The sequence below is a fragment of the Mytilus californianus genome, unplaced genomic scaffold (assembly GCF_021869535.1).
Source record: "Mytilus californianus isolate M0D057914Y unplaced genomic scaffold, xbMytCali1.0.p SCAF_12, whole genome shotgun sequence".
In the NCBI taxonomy this organism is placed as follows: domain Eukaryota; kingdom Metazoa; phylum Mollusca; class Bivalvia; order Mytilida; family Mytilidae; genus Mytilus; species Mytilus californianus.
Genome location: NW_026262604.1, coordinates 9142051 through 9158353, shown reverse-complemented (window position 1 = coordinate 9158353; position 16303 = coordinate 9142051). Strand labels below are relative to the sequence as shown.

At 31.3% G+C, this 16303-nt stretch overlaps 1 protein-coding gene across 7 annotated transcripts in view; it reads right to left on the bottom strand.

Annotated features, from left to right (window-relative positions):
• The window catches only part of LOC127721327 (ankyrin-3-like), a 262076-nt gene that overhangs the window by 46246 nt on the left and 199527 nt on the right, over positions 1-16303 (bottom strand). The gene's annotated exons all lie outside the window — the stretch shown is intronic.

The window sequence follows — 16303 nt, the reverse complement described above, 5'->3', positions numbered from 1 at the left end:
TTTGTCGCGCCAAAAGCATCTTGACGTTTCATATCTGTGACGTTGCAAAACTTGTGCCTCTCTGTAGAACAGCGCTTTCCCGCCGTCCATACTATTTCCCGCGCCAATGTAGCCGTAATTATGAAAAGCGATGTAAAAGTAATTTTATGAAAACTATTGCTATAAGATTGTTATAAATGATGTTTTTAATACAATATTATTTTACAATACAACTTTTAACCTTGAAATATAGTTTTTTTTTATCTTTCTTGTTTTCAAAAAAATGAAAATAATATACCCATGGTCACCCATTGCTACTAGCTTTATAAGCGCTTTTGTTTTATCTTTGTCAAGTGAAATGCATAACTGATTCTTAACCACCTCTAAAATACTAAAATATATTTATCTTTGTTATCCGATTAGCTTAGTAAACCTTCTTATAATAGATAAATACCGTAAAAAAATCTCTCAAATAATTATATAAACAAAACAACTGCCCCAAATAAAAATAAAAATAAAAACAATGAGTGTACAAATAAAAATAAATAAAAACTCCGAGCAGCCAATTCTATGAACTACTTCTTGTTGTAAAGTATCAAACGTGTCAGAAGTTAAAATTTTCATTCCAAGCCTTGTTTCGGTAGGCGAGAAAATAATGTTTATAGACGTTATTATCCATATTCATTTTGTTTATGTTTTAATCATGTTTATTATTATTTTGTTGACTACTTATTGCTCAAAATTTCAGAGAAATGTTTGAAAATACGAATTTAAAAAAAAACAGAAAAGCGAGGGAAGAAATTCTCTAAAATTAATTTCTATTGTCTACAAGTGAACCTGAATCAATAATAATTCATTTTCATTTTCTATGATGAAGTACACACTGTAATTGGCATACACGAAATATCTTTTAAAATCTGTTGATTGATAAATTGTTCTCTTCTCAACGTTCAGTGGCAAGTATTTCATGCAATATTAAGGACGTCTGAAATTTAATGTAGAATAAATATGTTGCTCAGTGGGTCCTACAAAGTAAAAGATTTGTGATGAATGGCTGAAAATTGAGGTTGCCACTGGGAAAGGATGATATGTAAGATAGGAAAAGAAATCATTGGGTCACCTGCTAATTTAACATCCCCATTTCGAATGAAAATAAATAGTTTTAGATTAGTGCTTCAATGATGAAACGGGTATAAAATGTATTGAAATATCGTATGGCAATACAAGTATATCGGGTATCATTTGTGTACTTTTACAAAAAAAAATCTTCACTGAGAATTCAATCACGGCATTTGAGCCCTAAAGAAATTTTCCAGTTCTCTTAAATAAAGCGTGTATTGTGAATTAATATTAATATTTCGCGTAATCAAGTATAACAGTTACCTTTTCTATGATTTAAACGTTTAACAAATTTCTCGAAGGTACGCAACATTTTACATGAAAATGACGAACTAGATAATTAGAAAACACGTTAAATAAGTTGGCATTATAGTACTAACAAGCTTATGATCCTGTATCATTTTTTGACATCCGTTTTAAGTATACAAATAATGCATTTTATTCAGTTTGCTTCATTCCCGCCAAAATCGTCCTTTTGGCGCCGTCTTTTGACGTTGTCAGTGCCCCTCAGTATTGTGACGTTACCATGGACCTTTGACGTTCTACACAATCAACAAGATTTGTGTGTAGAAGCCATAAATGTCCCTTTGGCAGCAAGAGGGTTAATATACACATGTTAAAAAATCTTTTTTTTTCATATTCTTATTTACATTAAACAATGGCTTTAAAATTACACACTTGTGATCACATGCAGTTATCATAAAAGACAGGATTTTATTTAAACTAGAAGGCGGATAGAAAGGTTATCCACGCATCGGAACAGTATTTTTATATCACGGGTTATCAACATCATTTTTAAAGTTGCTTCGTTCCCCACTTTTGACAGTCTCTTTATAAATATCTTGTCGTCATTCACCTATGTTTGCCTTGGATTTACGATTCTGTTTTCCAAAAAATGTTCAAAGGAAAATTGTACAGTGTTATTGCACATAAGGTGTTGTATAATTATGAACAATCTCGTCAATTTAGTTAGATTTGTCTTTACGGATTATAAATGATATCTTGAACGTCCGAAAAAATATACTTATGTGAAACGGAATGAAATATTTGCCACTTGATATTTAGCCACCAACAAAATCAACCAACCGACATATTATACTAACAGTATACTTTTCCTAGAAGAGCTAGAACTTCTCATACTTTTCATTATAAAGTACAAATGAAATCTGTCATGTCAGTCACACTGTTGGATGATGAGGTGGAATAGTTTTATTATACAAACCATCCTGAACTACTGAGTTTAAATCATCACACCCCAGCAAGCACGACTAATTTATGCGCAGACCAACCCATCACACAATAGCCCAAAAGGAATCTGTGATGTACCCGTCCATATACACCTAATCGCTATTCCCGGCTGACCCGGCCGCTTGAACTTTTGACGTCAACAACAATCCCTTTTTCATTGTGGCGTCAGATATTTTGTTTTATGACGTCAAAATTTTACGGGAACCTGTGTGATATCCAGTAATGGCGGACAAATAGCGATAAGGTGTATTCAGAAGTCATGGAAGTGGGAAATACAGATACTGATACTGACTTTAGTGACAGTTTTATATAACGAATACAGAGATGAAATGCTGGCACTCTAAATTAAAGCGGACAAGATTTTGTTATCATTGTATTGCAATGTTGCTGTCATTTGTATTATACAATCCATCCTGACATCAAAATATTGCTGATTTACTATGCGGCTGCCGCTATATAGATTTACATAATAAAGTGCAAATATGGTCAGTTTTGTTTGATACTTTAAAAAAGTTTTGTTATACGAGTCAGCCTGAGGTATCAAAACTACTGAAATTTTCTTGCGAGACAATATTTTTAATAAAAAGAGGACATGCTGGCTATCTAGATTGATGGGGACAAATTTTTGTTGTCATTGTATTGCAGTGTTGCTGTCATTTGTATTATACAATCCATCCTCACATCAAAATATTGCTGATTTACTTTGCAGCTATATGCTGATTTACTATGCGGGTATATAGATTTACATACATGACATAATAAAGTGCTAATATGATCAGTTTTGGCTGATGCTTTAAAATAATTTTGTTATACAAGTCAGCCTGAGGTATCAAAACTACTAAAATATTCATGCGAGACAATATTTTTAATAAAAAGAGGACATGCTGGCTATCTAGATTGATGATGAAAAATTTTTGTTGTCATTGAGTTGCAATGTTGCTGTCATTTAATTTGTATAATGCAATCCATTCTGACATCAAAATATTGTTGTTTACTATGTGGCTATATAGATTTACATAATAAAGTGCAAATATGGTCAGTTTTGGTTGATTCGTTTAAATAATTTTGTTATACGAGTCAGCCTGAGGTATCAAAACTACTGAAATTTTGTTGCGAGACAATATTTTGAATAAAAAGAGGACATGCTGGCTATCTAGATTGATGGGAACAAATTGTTGTTGTCATTGCATTGCAATGTTGCTGTCATTTGTATTATACAATCCATCCTGACATCAAAATATTGCTGATTTACTATGTGGCTATATAGATATACATAATAATGTGCAAATATGGTCAGTTTTTGTTGATGCATTTAAATAATTTTGTTATACTAGTCAGCCTTAGGTATTAAAATTACTGAAATTTTGTTGCGAGACAATATTTTGAATAAAAAGAGGACATGCTGGCAATCTAAATTGATGGGGATAAATTTTGTTGTCATTGTGTTGCAATGTTGCTGTCATTTGTATTATACAATCCATTCTGACAATAAAATATAGCTGCTTTACTATGTGGCTATATAGATATACATAATATTAAAAGTGCAAATATGGTCAGTTTTGGTTGATGCTGTAAAATAATTTTGTTATACAAGTCAGCCTGAGGTATCAAAACTACTGAAATTTTCTTAAGAGACAATATTTTGAATAAAAAGAGGACATGCTGGCTATCTAGATTGATGGGGACAAATTTTTGTTGTCATTGTATTGCAATGTTGCTGTCATTTGTATTATACAATCCATCCTGACATCAAAATATTGCTGATTTACTATGCGGCTATATAGATTTACATAATAAAGTGCTAATATGGTCAGTTTTGGTTGATACTTTAAAATAGTTTTGTTAAATGAGTCAGCCTGAGGTATCAAAACTACTGAAATTTTCTTGCGACACAATATTTTGAATAAAAAGAGGACATGCTGGCAATCTAGATTGATGGGGACAAATTTTTGTTGTCATTGTGTTGCAATGTTGCTGTCATTTGTATTATGCAATCCATTCTGACAACAAAATATTGCTGATTTACTATGCTGCTATATAGATTTACATAATAAAATGCAAATATGGTCAGTTTTGGTTGATTCGTTTAAATAATTTTGTTATACGAGTCAGCCTGAGGTATCAAAACTACTGAAATTTTGTTGCGTGACAATATTTTGAATAAAAAGAGGACATGCTGGCTATCTAAATTGATGGGAATAAATTTTTGTTGTCATTGTATTGCAATGTTGCTGTCATTTGTATTATACAATCCATCCTGACATCAAAATATTGCTGATTTACTATGTGGCTATATAGATATACATAATAATGTGCAAATATGGTCAGTTTTTGTTGATGCGTTTAAATAATTTTGTTATACTAGTCAGCCTTAGGTATCAAAATTACTGAAATTTTGTTGCGATACAATATTTTGAATAAAAAGAGGACATGCTGGCAATCTTAATTGATGGGGATAATTTTTGTTGTCATTGTGTTGCAATGTTGCTGTCATTTGTATAATGCAACCCATTCTGACAATAAAATATAGCTGCTTTACTATGTGGCTATATAGATATACATAATATTAAAAGTGCAAATATGGTCAGTTTTGGTTGATGCTTTAAAATAATTTTGTTATACAAGTCAGCCTGAAGTATCAAAACTACTGAAATTTTCTTACGAGACAATATTTTGAATAAAAAGAGGACATGCTGGCTATCTAGATTGATGGGGGCAAATTTTTGTTGCCATTGTATTGCAATGTTGCTGTCATTTGTATTATACAATCCATCCTGACATCAAAATATTGCTGATTTACTATGCAGCTATATAGATATACATAATAAAGTGCAAATATGGTCAGTTTTTGTTGATGCTTTTAAATAATTTTGTCATACTAGTCAGCCTTAGGTATCAAAATTACTGAAAAATTGTTGCGAGACCATATTTTAATTAAAAAGAGGACATGCTGGCTATCTAAATTGATGGGTATATTTTTTGTCGTCATTGTGTTGTAATGTTGCTGTCATTTGTATTATACAATCCATTCTGACATCAAAATATTGCTGATTTACTATGCGGCTATATAGATTTACATGATAAAGTGCAAATATGGTCAGTTTTGGTTGATGCTTTAAAATAATTTTGTTATACGAGTCAGCCTGAGGTATCAAAACTACTGAAATTTTCTTGCGAGACAATATTTTGAATAAAAGAGGTCATGCTGGCTATCTAGATTGCTCAGGACAAATTTTTGTTGTCATTGTATTGCACTGTTGCTGTCATTTGTGTTATACAATCCATCCTGACAACAAGATATTGCTGATTTACTGTGTGGCTTTATAGATATACATAATAAAGTGCAAATATGGTCAGTTTTTGTTGATGCGTTAAAATAATTTTGTTGTACGAGTCAACCTGAGGTATCAAAACTACTGAAATTTTGTTGCGAGACAATATATTGAATAAAAAGATGACATGCTGGCAATCTAGATTGATGGGGACAAATTTTTGTTGTCATTGTATTGCACTGTTGCTGTCATTTGTATTATACAATCCACCCTGACATCAAAATATTGCTGATTTACTATGTGGCTATATAGATCTATATAATAAAGTGAAAATATTATGGTCAGTTTTGGTTGATGAGTTAAATAATTTTGTTATATGAGTCAGCCTGAGGTATCAAAATTACTGAAATTTTGTAGCGAGACAATATTTTTAATAAAAGGAGGGCAAAAATATTTCCAAATTTTTTAACCCTATATAAATTAACAGATTGACACACTCCCCATTTCCATTCTCAATTTTATAATTATAAGTGCAAATATGGTCAGTTTTGGTTGATGCTTAAAATAATTTTGTTGTACATGTTGTACATGTACCAGTCATCCTGAAGTATTCATTTTTGGCATTGTTTGTCGATTTTATCTGAAAACCAAGTTTATAAGATTTACGATACATGTTAAAACCGATAATAATAGCATTGTAACCAATATCGTTTTTAATTTATAGATAGGCAGATCGCGGATAAATTTGCATTACAAGCAAAGCATTATGCGTACTTTATTTACAAATACATGTATATATATTTAATCTGTATTGTTTATATAACCATCATAGGCATGACCACGGAGATTTTAATTTTATACATTAATTTACAATATTGTGATCAAAATTCGTTTTTTAAATCAAATAAATAATTTTGTAGTCGCACGCTTTCTTTGAAATTTAATTGCATTATGGGTAATTTCGGATCGTGTAGATAGAATGGGGAATGGTGTATGGTGTAATGTGTAAGGTGTATGGTGCAAAGGTGTAACGTGTATGGTGTAATGGCACAAGGTGTATGGTGTAATGGTGTATGGTGAATGGTGTAATGGTGTATGGTGTGAGTGGGAAGTTTACACCATCCAAGGACTGTACTACCTGATCCATGGTGCCCCTTTGACAACACTTTCATATTGTTGTTCATGAATATAACTCTGACAATTCCTGTTGACCAGTCCTGTATAAACCGTTTTAAATATGATTCCAAATAATCCTCAGGTATTTCAATAATGTAATCTATGTTACTGTTTTTTTCATCTGGTGATTTCTTCCAAGTAAACCGTTCATGTACTAAATCACTATCGCCATGGTCTATTAAACATTCAATCATTTTCTGACCAAAGTAATGAGCAAGGAAGTTAAACAATTTATCATGTACAGTTCTATAAATACCATTTTGTTTATAAACATATGTACCATCTAGAGTGAGAAGGGCCTCTTTAATTTTTTCCTTGGAAGTGCTTCTGTTCAATCTACAAGCCCCACATGTGTCTTCTATGATATGTTGTTGCTCATGTGTCACTCTACCCTCGAACCATTTCTCATTCAGTTGATTATTAAAGAGAACTAATAAACCTAAACTGCATATTTTATAGTACCCTTCATCGCCATGCCTTCTCAAATTCTCTAGCTCATTTTGATAGAGAATAAACGGATTTTTGAAAAATTCGTTAACATCTCCATGTTTTTCTCCATGATTTAAAGAGCATAAAAGTGGAAAGAATTCACTATTTTGTGATAACTAATCAATGTCACCCAAGTTTAAACCAGAATACGTTTTTGCCAAAATATTTTTTTCTACAGATTGCTTGTAGATTGAACAGAAGCACTTCCAAGGCAAAAATTAAAGAGGCCCTTCTCACTCTAGATGGTACATTTGTTTATAAACAAAATGACATTAAATTACATTCACATGATTTAAAAGGAACTAATATTTTAAACCTATCATCTTTATAGATTTGTAACCTACAAGATACAATAATCTTACAACATTTGTCTGCAATGATTATGTTAATCACAGGTAACAATTCTTTCCAGTTTTCAATCTGATGTTGATTAGCAGTAAAATTTCCACAAATATCATCTACAATGAAAACTGTATGTTTTCCAGGTTGATAATAATTTCGAATATCATCTGGTTTTCTCACTGGTATTATTGTGTATCCTTCTTTCTGTAGAACTAGTGCTGTGTGTCTTGCAATAAAAGATTTTCCTACTCCTGAAGGGGCAGTTAAAGTCAAACAACTCTTGTCCTTTAAACATTCCATGACGTAATCACTGGCTCTTGTATTAACAAACATCTCATCTTTTTTTTTCCAGTCTATTATTTGTTTTTCCATTTGGTCTGAAAAATATATAAAGTGTATATAATTAGAAATAACAATTTGATTGATTGGCGCTAAACGCCAATTTCAGCATTATTGCTCATTTCGTGGCGGTCAGTTTTTATTGGTGGAGGAAACCGAATTGCCAGGAACCACCGACCTTCTGTAGTCAATTATGATTAGAGTCGAGCACACCAGCCACATGGGGGATTCAAACTGACAAATTTAGTGTTTAGTAGTTGGACTACTTAGACTACTCGGTCCCCAAGCCCCAAATAGAAATTTGACCTTTTATATGAATTATATATTATCATTTAAGGCATACATAAAATAAAGAATAAACATCTGTTGTATAATAAGTTGTTTCCCATTTTTAAATCTTTGGACCTTTGATAGCTTACTATACAGTGTCGTTGAAGACTGGATGACGACGTGCAGTGTTATACGAGGTAGTCCTTTGTTGGATATTTGTCTCATTATCTATCTCATCACATCTGATTGGTTAGATAACATTATAATTGAAACTCCTCTAGGATAATTATACCTTAAAAACTAGACACTAAAATTTTGTCTTGGTTAATCATGGATCAGTACATATAGAATATAAGTTATAATAGAATCATTAAAAAGAACATTAAAGTACATGGTTTTGGGTTTCTTCAATCAAATAATTGACTTTGAGTTGAATGGTCAAAGTCCGAGGCCATCGCCCATGGATTACGACTCGTTATCTTTTGTTGGTAAAACAACAAACTAAATATGAAAAACCATACATAAAAATTCCCAAAAAGCAAAAACTTTGACTATTTGATCAAAGGTCAAGATCAAAAAGAGGTCATTACAATACACAACACCGTCATGCAGTTATACTATGAGATATCTACGTTCATATCCGTAGATATGGATATTTAACACCCTGAAGTATCCAAGTACACCCTGAGGCGAAGCCAAAGGGTGTACAGGTTACTGAAGGGTGTTAAAATATCGATTTTTACGAATATGAACGTAGATAAGGAATTTATCCCCTGTCTTAGTCTAAATCTGACGATTTTTTGAGAAATTCGACCATAAAGTATAACGAGAAAGCAACGTTTTTTTTTCATTATTTAAAAAAGTTTTATTGAAATTAGGGAATTTGACATATTTTTAACTAAGTGTAGGGTACTACCTTTGGTAGAAGCCTACAGGTAGTCAAATAAAAGACGTTTTTAATCCAGAAACAAAGAAACTGGTATGGGTCAAATTTGGCGCTCAATGATGTGCGATTTACGTCATAGACGGTATGACGTTAACGTGGGTCATTTGAATAGCTAGGTCAGTAGTCCCATTCATTGACAATGTGTGAGCCAAGTGATGCATTTACTAGAAATGGTGCAAATGATCGGCATAAGAGGATAAAAGTGTTAGTGAATTAAATACTTAATTACAGATATCATGGATATTCTACAAAATTCAATTTTTCACAAGGAACAACCATGGAACTGAGTAAAACGCGCGTGAAGTTCCCTGGTGTATATGGTAGCAACGTCCGGGTATATGGATTAGCACACACAGGGGCTATGGGTTTTGTAACGACGTGCGTTAACCAATCAAAATCCTAGAAATATACTAAGTCGGGGATAAATCTTCATATCAAGTGTCATAAGTCAACGTCCAACGAAAACATACTAGACAAGGGTGTAGGATTGGCTTACTGAAATCTAACTGCATCCACATTTTCGTGTTAACACCTCAAGTCCCTTATATTTTAGCCTTAACATTGTATAGAAAACAAAACAGAAATAAAAGTAAAATGTATCAATCGGACTCATATTTCCCTCTTGTAAAAATACGGCATATTCAGCAATTTTTTCCATGTAAAAAGAGACATAATTAAGGAACATTGAGAGTAAAGACACCCAAACTTGAATTTGATCTGTGTTTGGTGGTTATAAGAATTGTGTATAAGTTTCATAATACTTAAAATTGAGAAAAGAAATGGGGAATGTGTCAAAGAGACAACAACCCGACCAAACAGCCGACGGCCACCAATGGGTCTTCAACACAGCGAGAAAATCCCGCACCTGGAGGCGGGCTTCAGCTGGCGCCTAAACAATATGTGTACTAGCTCAATGAAAATGGACGTCACACTAAACTCCAAAACATACAAATGAACTAAAATTTAAAAAACATTTAAGACTAACAAAGGCCAGTTGAGGCAAAGTAAAGCAAGAGCGCGAAAACGCCAAATTTATAAACGGACATGAAGTGTATGCCCTTATATTTTACAGTTATGTTTTTTTTTGCGTTTGCTTGTGAGAGAGCTCTCTACAATAAATGTTTTTAACTTTGATGAAAAGTTGTCTCATGGGCAATCATACCTCATCTCCTTATTTTTATATAACGCAATAACGGTGAAAGTGACGCCACCCAAATTCGAAGTTGATCTGTTTTTTTGTTGATATTAAGCATTGTGTATACGTTTCATAACATTTGGTTCAGACAAAGTAAATTCAGAGTGTAGAAATGACAATTTAAACAATTTTTTCCATTTTTAATAAAAAATGCTCCGCTGGGAGCAGCTTGATACGACCGCAGAGGTCGAACCCTGAATAGTTGGGACAAGTATGGACAATACATTCAAGCTGGACACAGCTCTGAACTTGGATTGTGATTAAATATTTGATTCAGCGTAGGTTTCTGACACAGAATGAATACGGTCAAAGAACTCAAAAATTTGACATTTACCTACCTAGTATTATGGTGCAATATCTAAAATCTAAAAAACACGGTTAGATTCAGCAAATCCATGTAAGAATTTAATTTATTTATTTATTAATGGACAATATTAACTAAGTTTTTAAAGTGTTCGCTTTCATAAAAAAAAAATGTATGTATATATTGCATTCTAAAAAGTAATCTATACACAAAAAAAAAAAGAAAGAAAAAAAAAAACAAAAAACAAAAAAAACACAAAGTTCTAAAAAAAAAAATGAAAAAAAAATGAGAAAAAATCAGTTTATAAAAATATGATTCATGATTGATAAAATGTCTTTTAAAAATCTACAAAACTTACCTTTGATTATTTTCAATATACATGTACTTAATAAGGAACAGTAAATTTATAACTATACTTGTACATAATTTCTCAAATTAGAATTTTATGCTATATCTATTTTCACTATGCATCTACTTACAATTTCTATTGTTTGTGATGTATTAGCTTTGAATTTTGATTGTGATTAAATAGTTGACATATCATAGGTTTTTGACGCAGAATGAATGTTGTCTAAAAAATTTAATTTGGACATTTATCTTTGATGGTCCTATATCCAAAATCTAAAGACATGTTTTTTTCCAGAATATTAAAGAACCCCAAACTTTTTGAACAAATCAAACAAAAGTTTAATGTCTGACCCCTCGGACCCCAATATGGGACATTTTAAACAGACATGGACACTTTACAATCATTTTATTCACACATTGACAAATGAAATTTGAAAATGATCTCAAGAGTTGATAAATCCTGTCTCGTTATTGCTCATGGTAAAAAGAGAGCATAAAAGGTCAACCCGTGGTAAAATCAATAAAAATTCAAGCCCCATATATTATTACTTAAGTAAATCTAAATCACTGATGTATTTGTCAACTACCAACCGTTCTTACATAGATATAATAAATAGATATTTGTTTGCTTAACGTCCTGTTGCAAATATTTAATGAATATTACATGAAGTACATTCTGATAGCAAATGTAATCCGTTTCAACAGAGTTTCAACCTTTATAAAATATTCATTTTTAACTTATAAAATGATTTATAAGTATCGTTTTTTTTTTGTCAAGTTATAAAGTGCCAAAACACATGAAGCAATAATATACCTTTAACATTTTTTGGTATAACTTCTTCCTGCTCATTTTCCATTTTCATTATTTTCTCTTTTCGATCTGAATGTTCTTCTTTTTCTGAAATTAGAACAGAAATTTTATCCTGTCGTCTATTACACTAAGTAAATTGCATTAGCGAAATTCATCATATAAAATTCTCATGCCAGGCATATGTATAAAGAAGAATTGAAGATGTGGCATGATTGTTAATGAGACAGGTTTTCAGAAGACACCAACTGAAGCAGAAGTAAGCAACTATATGTCACCATACAGCATGCATAGATGAAGAAAAACATCTATCGCGTAGCAAGCTTCAAATGACCCTGACATAACAAATGTACAACATACAAGCGAGAAAACAAACAACGGCCAATCATACAACTCACATGGGACACTGATACAACAGCAAAACATAAGAACAAACTAAATTTTAGTTGCAAGAAGATTGACTCATCAGATCTACTTAAATCACACCAAAATATATAACAAAAAGACCAGAGACCCAATATACCGATCTTATCTGAGAGTACTTGCTGTTACTGAATTCAAGTATTTATTCCATACCAACTTATCAATTGATCAGCTGCGCCTTGAGCCCATGATACACCCTAATTGAAATTGTCTCAAGAATACCATGAGATATTTATATGGCTTAAGATCAAATGCAGAAAAAACTATGCATTAGGATACCATTAGGTGTATAAATTTTATGTCATACATAACTGTTACAAGTTCCTAAACTCTGAAATGACAAACAAGAAAATCGTCAAAATCAAAATCGAAATGTTCATTCACCAGACCCTAAAACAATATTATTTTTTTAATAATTTGATCCAAGCAATATTACAAACCCTTTAATTCTGGAATGATTTATCATAGATTTTATAAAGTAAATTTTTGAAGAAATCAATTTAGGAATAATGATGTTAGCGTGTGAAAAATTCCCTTATTTCAAACGGATAAAGTCTCGTAATTCTTTAACGAATTAGCAAATTCTTTTTTAAAATAACAATAGAGCTTTCTATTGTCAATTTTTATAAAGAAGTATTATTTTTTCTAGCTATTAAACCAGGTTTAAGCCACAATTTTCTTCGACAAAATACATGCTCCAAGTCAGGACTATGGCAGTTGGTTTTCTCTTGTTTCTTTGATTGATAGCGTTTGATTTTGTCAGTTTTTATGGACTTCCTCTTTTTGAATTTGCATTGGAGTTCAGTATTTTGTTGAATTTTGTTTTCCTCTCATTACTTCATGATGTAATCCCTGTCATCTAGCATTAACATAACATTCATAGGAAAAGATTTTAACAGTAGCATGTATTTCAGTGGTTATTTCAAAAGTTTCCCTTTTTTCCTCATAATTCCTTACTTATTTAACCATTATCAGTTATTAATTGAGAAGTATGTATTATATAGTATGCTAAAACCGCAAGTAGAAAAATATTTTGTAAAACACAATAGCCTTTTTACATATTTCATGTATTTTGTACCTCAATTTCGTACAATTTTATACAACTTAAATTAACATATAGGTAGATGTGTCTAAGGTGACATTGAAAACTAGATCATTTTAAATAACAAACTGTTAACACGGAGATATGTCTCGCCTTTTTGTTATTTTGATAGTAAAATGCAAATTTTGAAATTGACATATAAACATATAAATTTGGTAAAATATTCAAAGTCAATGAAAACCTATTGAAGGTACAGGGCTATATAATCTAGAAATGAGATGTGACAATACAGCTGAATATCAAATACTATCAGTTTGACCCGAACTTATCAAGTCATCTTCCGGTTTGCTGGTGAAACAAATAAAACACTGATTTCTATCATGAAAAATACGTTAACACAACCCGATCAATCGATTATCTTATATTCTGCATATCTATATTGCAAAATATCAGCTGTTCGACACAATATGAAATCTTTTTTAATTCGCTATAATTCGAGAAAACAAACGACGGTCAATCATCCTACTCACATGGGACAGTGATACAACAGCAAAACATAAGAACAAACTCATGTACAAATTTAGTTGCAAGAGGATTGAATCATCAGATCGACTTAAATCACACCAATATAGATAACATAAGCACAGAGATCCAACGTACCGATCTTATCTGAGAGTACTTGCTGTTACTGAATTCTATTATTTATTCCATACCAACTTATCAATTGATCAGCTGCGCCTTTAGCGCATGAAACAACCTAATTGAAATTATTGCCAGAATACCATGGAATATTTAAAGGCCTAAGATCAGAAGTAGAAAAAAAATATGCATTAGGATACCATTAGGGGTATACATTTTATGTCATACATAACTGTAACAAGTTCCTAACATCTGGAATGACAAACAAAAAAATCATCAAAATCAAAAGTGAAACGTTCATTCACCAGACCCTAAAACAATATTAATTTTTTAGTAATTTTACCAAGCAGTAATACAAACCCTAATTTCTGGAATGATTTATTATAAATTTTATAAAGTAAATTTTTGAGAAATCAATTTAGGCATAATGATGTTAGCGTGTGAAAAATTCCCTTATTTCAAACGGATAAAGTCTCGTAACTCTTTAACGACCTAGCCAATTCTTTTTTAAAATAACAATAGAGCTTTCTATTGTCAATTTTCATAAAGAAGTATTATTTTTTCTAGCTATCAAACTAGGTTTAAACCACCATATTCTTCGGAAAATACATGCTCCAAGTCAAGACTATGGCAGTTGCTTTTCTCTTGTTTCTTTTATTGATAGCGTTTGATTTTGTTAGTTTTTTTTGGACTTCCTCTTTTTGAAGTTGCCTTGGAGTTCAGTATTTTGTTTAATATTTTTTTCTTCTCATAACTTCATGATGTAATCCCTGTCATCTAGCATTAACATAAAAATCATAGGAAAATATTTCATCAGTAGCATGTATTTGAGAGGTTATTTCAAAAGTTTCCCCTTTTTCGTCATAATTCCTTACTTATTTAACCATTATCAGTTATTAATTGAGACGTATGTTTTATATAGTATGTTAAAACCGCAAGTAGAAAAATATTTTGTAAAACACAATAGCCTTTTTACATATTTCATGTATTTTGTACCTCAATTTCGTACAATTTTTTGTAAACTAAAATGACATAGAGGTAGATGTTTTTAAGGTGACATTGAAAACTAGATTGTTTTAAATAACAAACTGTTAACACGGAAATATGTCTTGCCTTCTTGTTATTTTGATAGTAAAATGCAAATTTTTAATTTGAAATAGCAGTATATTAACATGTAAATTTTTTAAAATATTCAAAGTCAATGAAAACCATTAAAGGTACAGGGCCATATAATCTTGAAATGAGATGTGACAATACAGCTGAATATCAAATACTATCAGTTGGACCCAAACTTATAAAGGCATCTTCCGGTTTGCTGGTGAAACAAATAAAACATGTAAAACACTGATTTCTATCATGAAATAATACGTAAACACAACCCGATCAATCGATTATCTGATTGTCTGCATATTTATATTGTAAAATATCAGCTGTTCGACACAATATGAGATCTTTTTTAAACTGCTATAATTGCAGATCTTTTTTTTTTAAATACAGCAGTGTAAATCATCCAGATGATATGAAAGTTGTGTCTTTCAATACATATATTAATATAACAAGTAAATAAAAAATTCTAGAAAAAAATAAATCGCTGCGAATTCGGCTAGAAAGGGCTCAACGCGACATAAATTTTCTGCAAAAATAAGTGGGTTTACACATAATACAGTATGTTTGAATTAATTTTTATCAAAATCAACGTTAATAAAAAAAAAGTTTCATAGATCTGATTTCAGTATGAAATTGATTAACCTCAAAATAAGTGTACTCAAAGATCAACTCATTGTCATGGATCCTATTTGTATTTACTGGTTCTATAAACATCATCACCATAAACAGAAGGATTCATTATACTGTTCTATTAATAACGCATTTTACAGATACATCCACACCCAAATTCTTGAAACTTTAATGGAATTTAGTATAGATTTTATGAAATATATTACAACACAACCTTGAACTAATTCATTTACCAGTTGTATATATGGATTAATTGTTGCAATATAAGAAAAATGTACGAACAGAAGTATGCATCAGATATCTGAATGCGAGTTCTTATTGTTGTCATACTCACACAGTCGCATTATTTGCATTAATAAAAAAAAAACTCGTAATGATTTCTGAATTTACAGTTACAAAAATATGTCAACTTATTGAATATTGAATGTACGAAGGTGAATCAAAATGACTATGACACTGTATAAATTCGATACGTCCTACGCTCTTTCCTGGAATAACTTTCGTAATGGAAGCACACATACAAATATTTTGAAGCGAAGGTTTTATCAATACTCGAATACGTGGGAGCTATATGACTAAATTGTGTTGAAGTATAATACAACCTTGGGGCAATTTTGGAGACGCGAG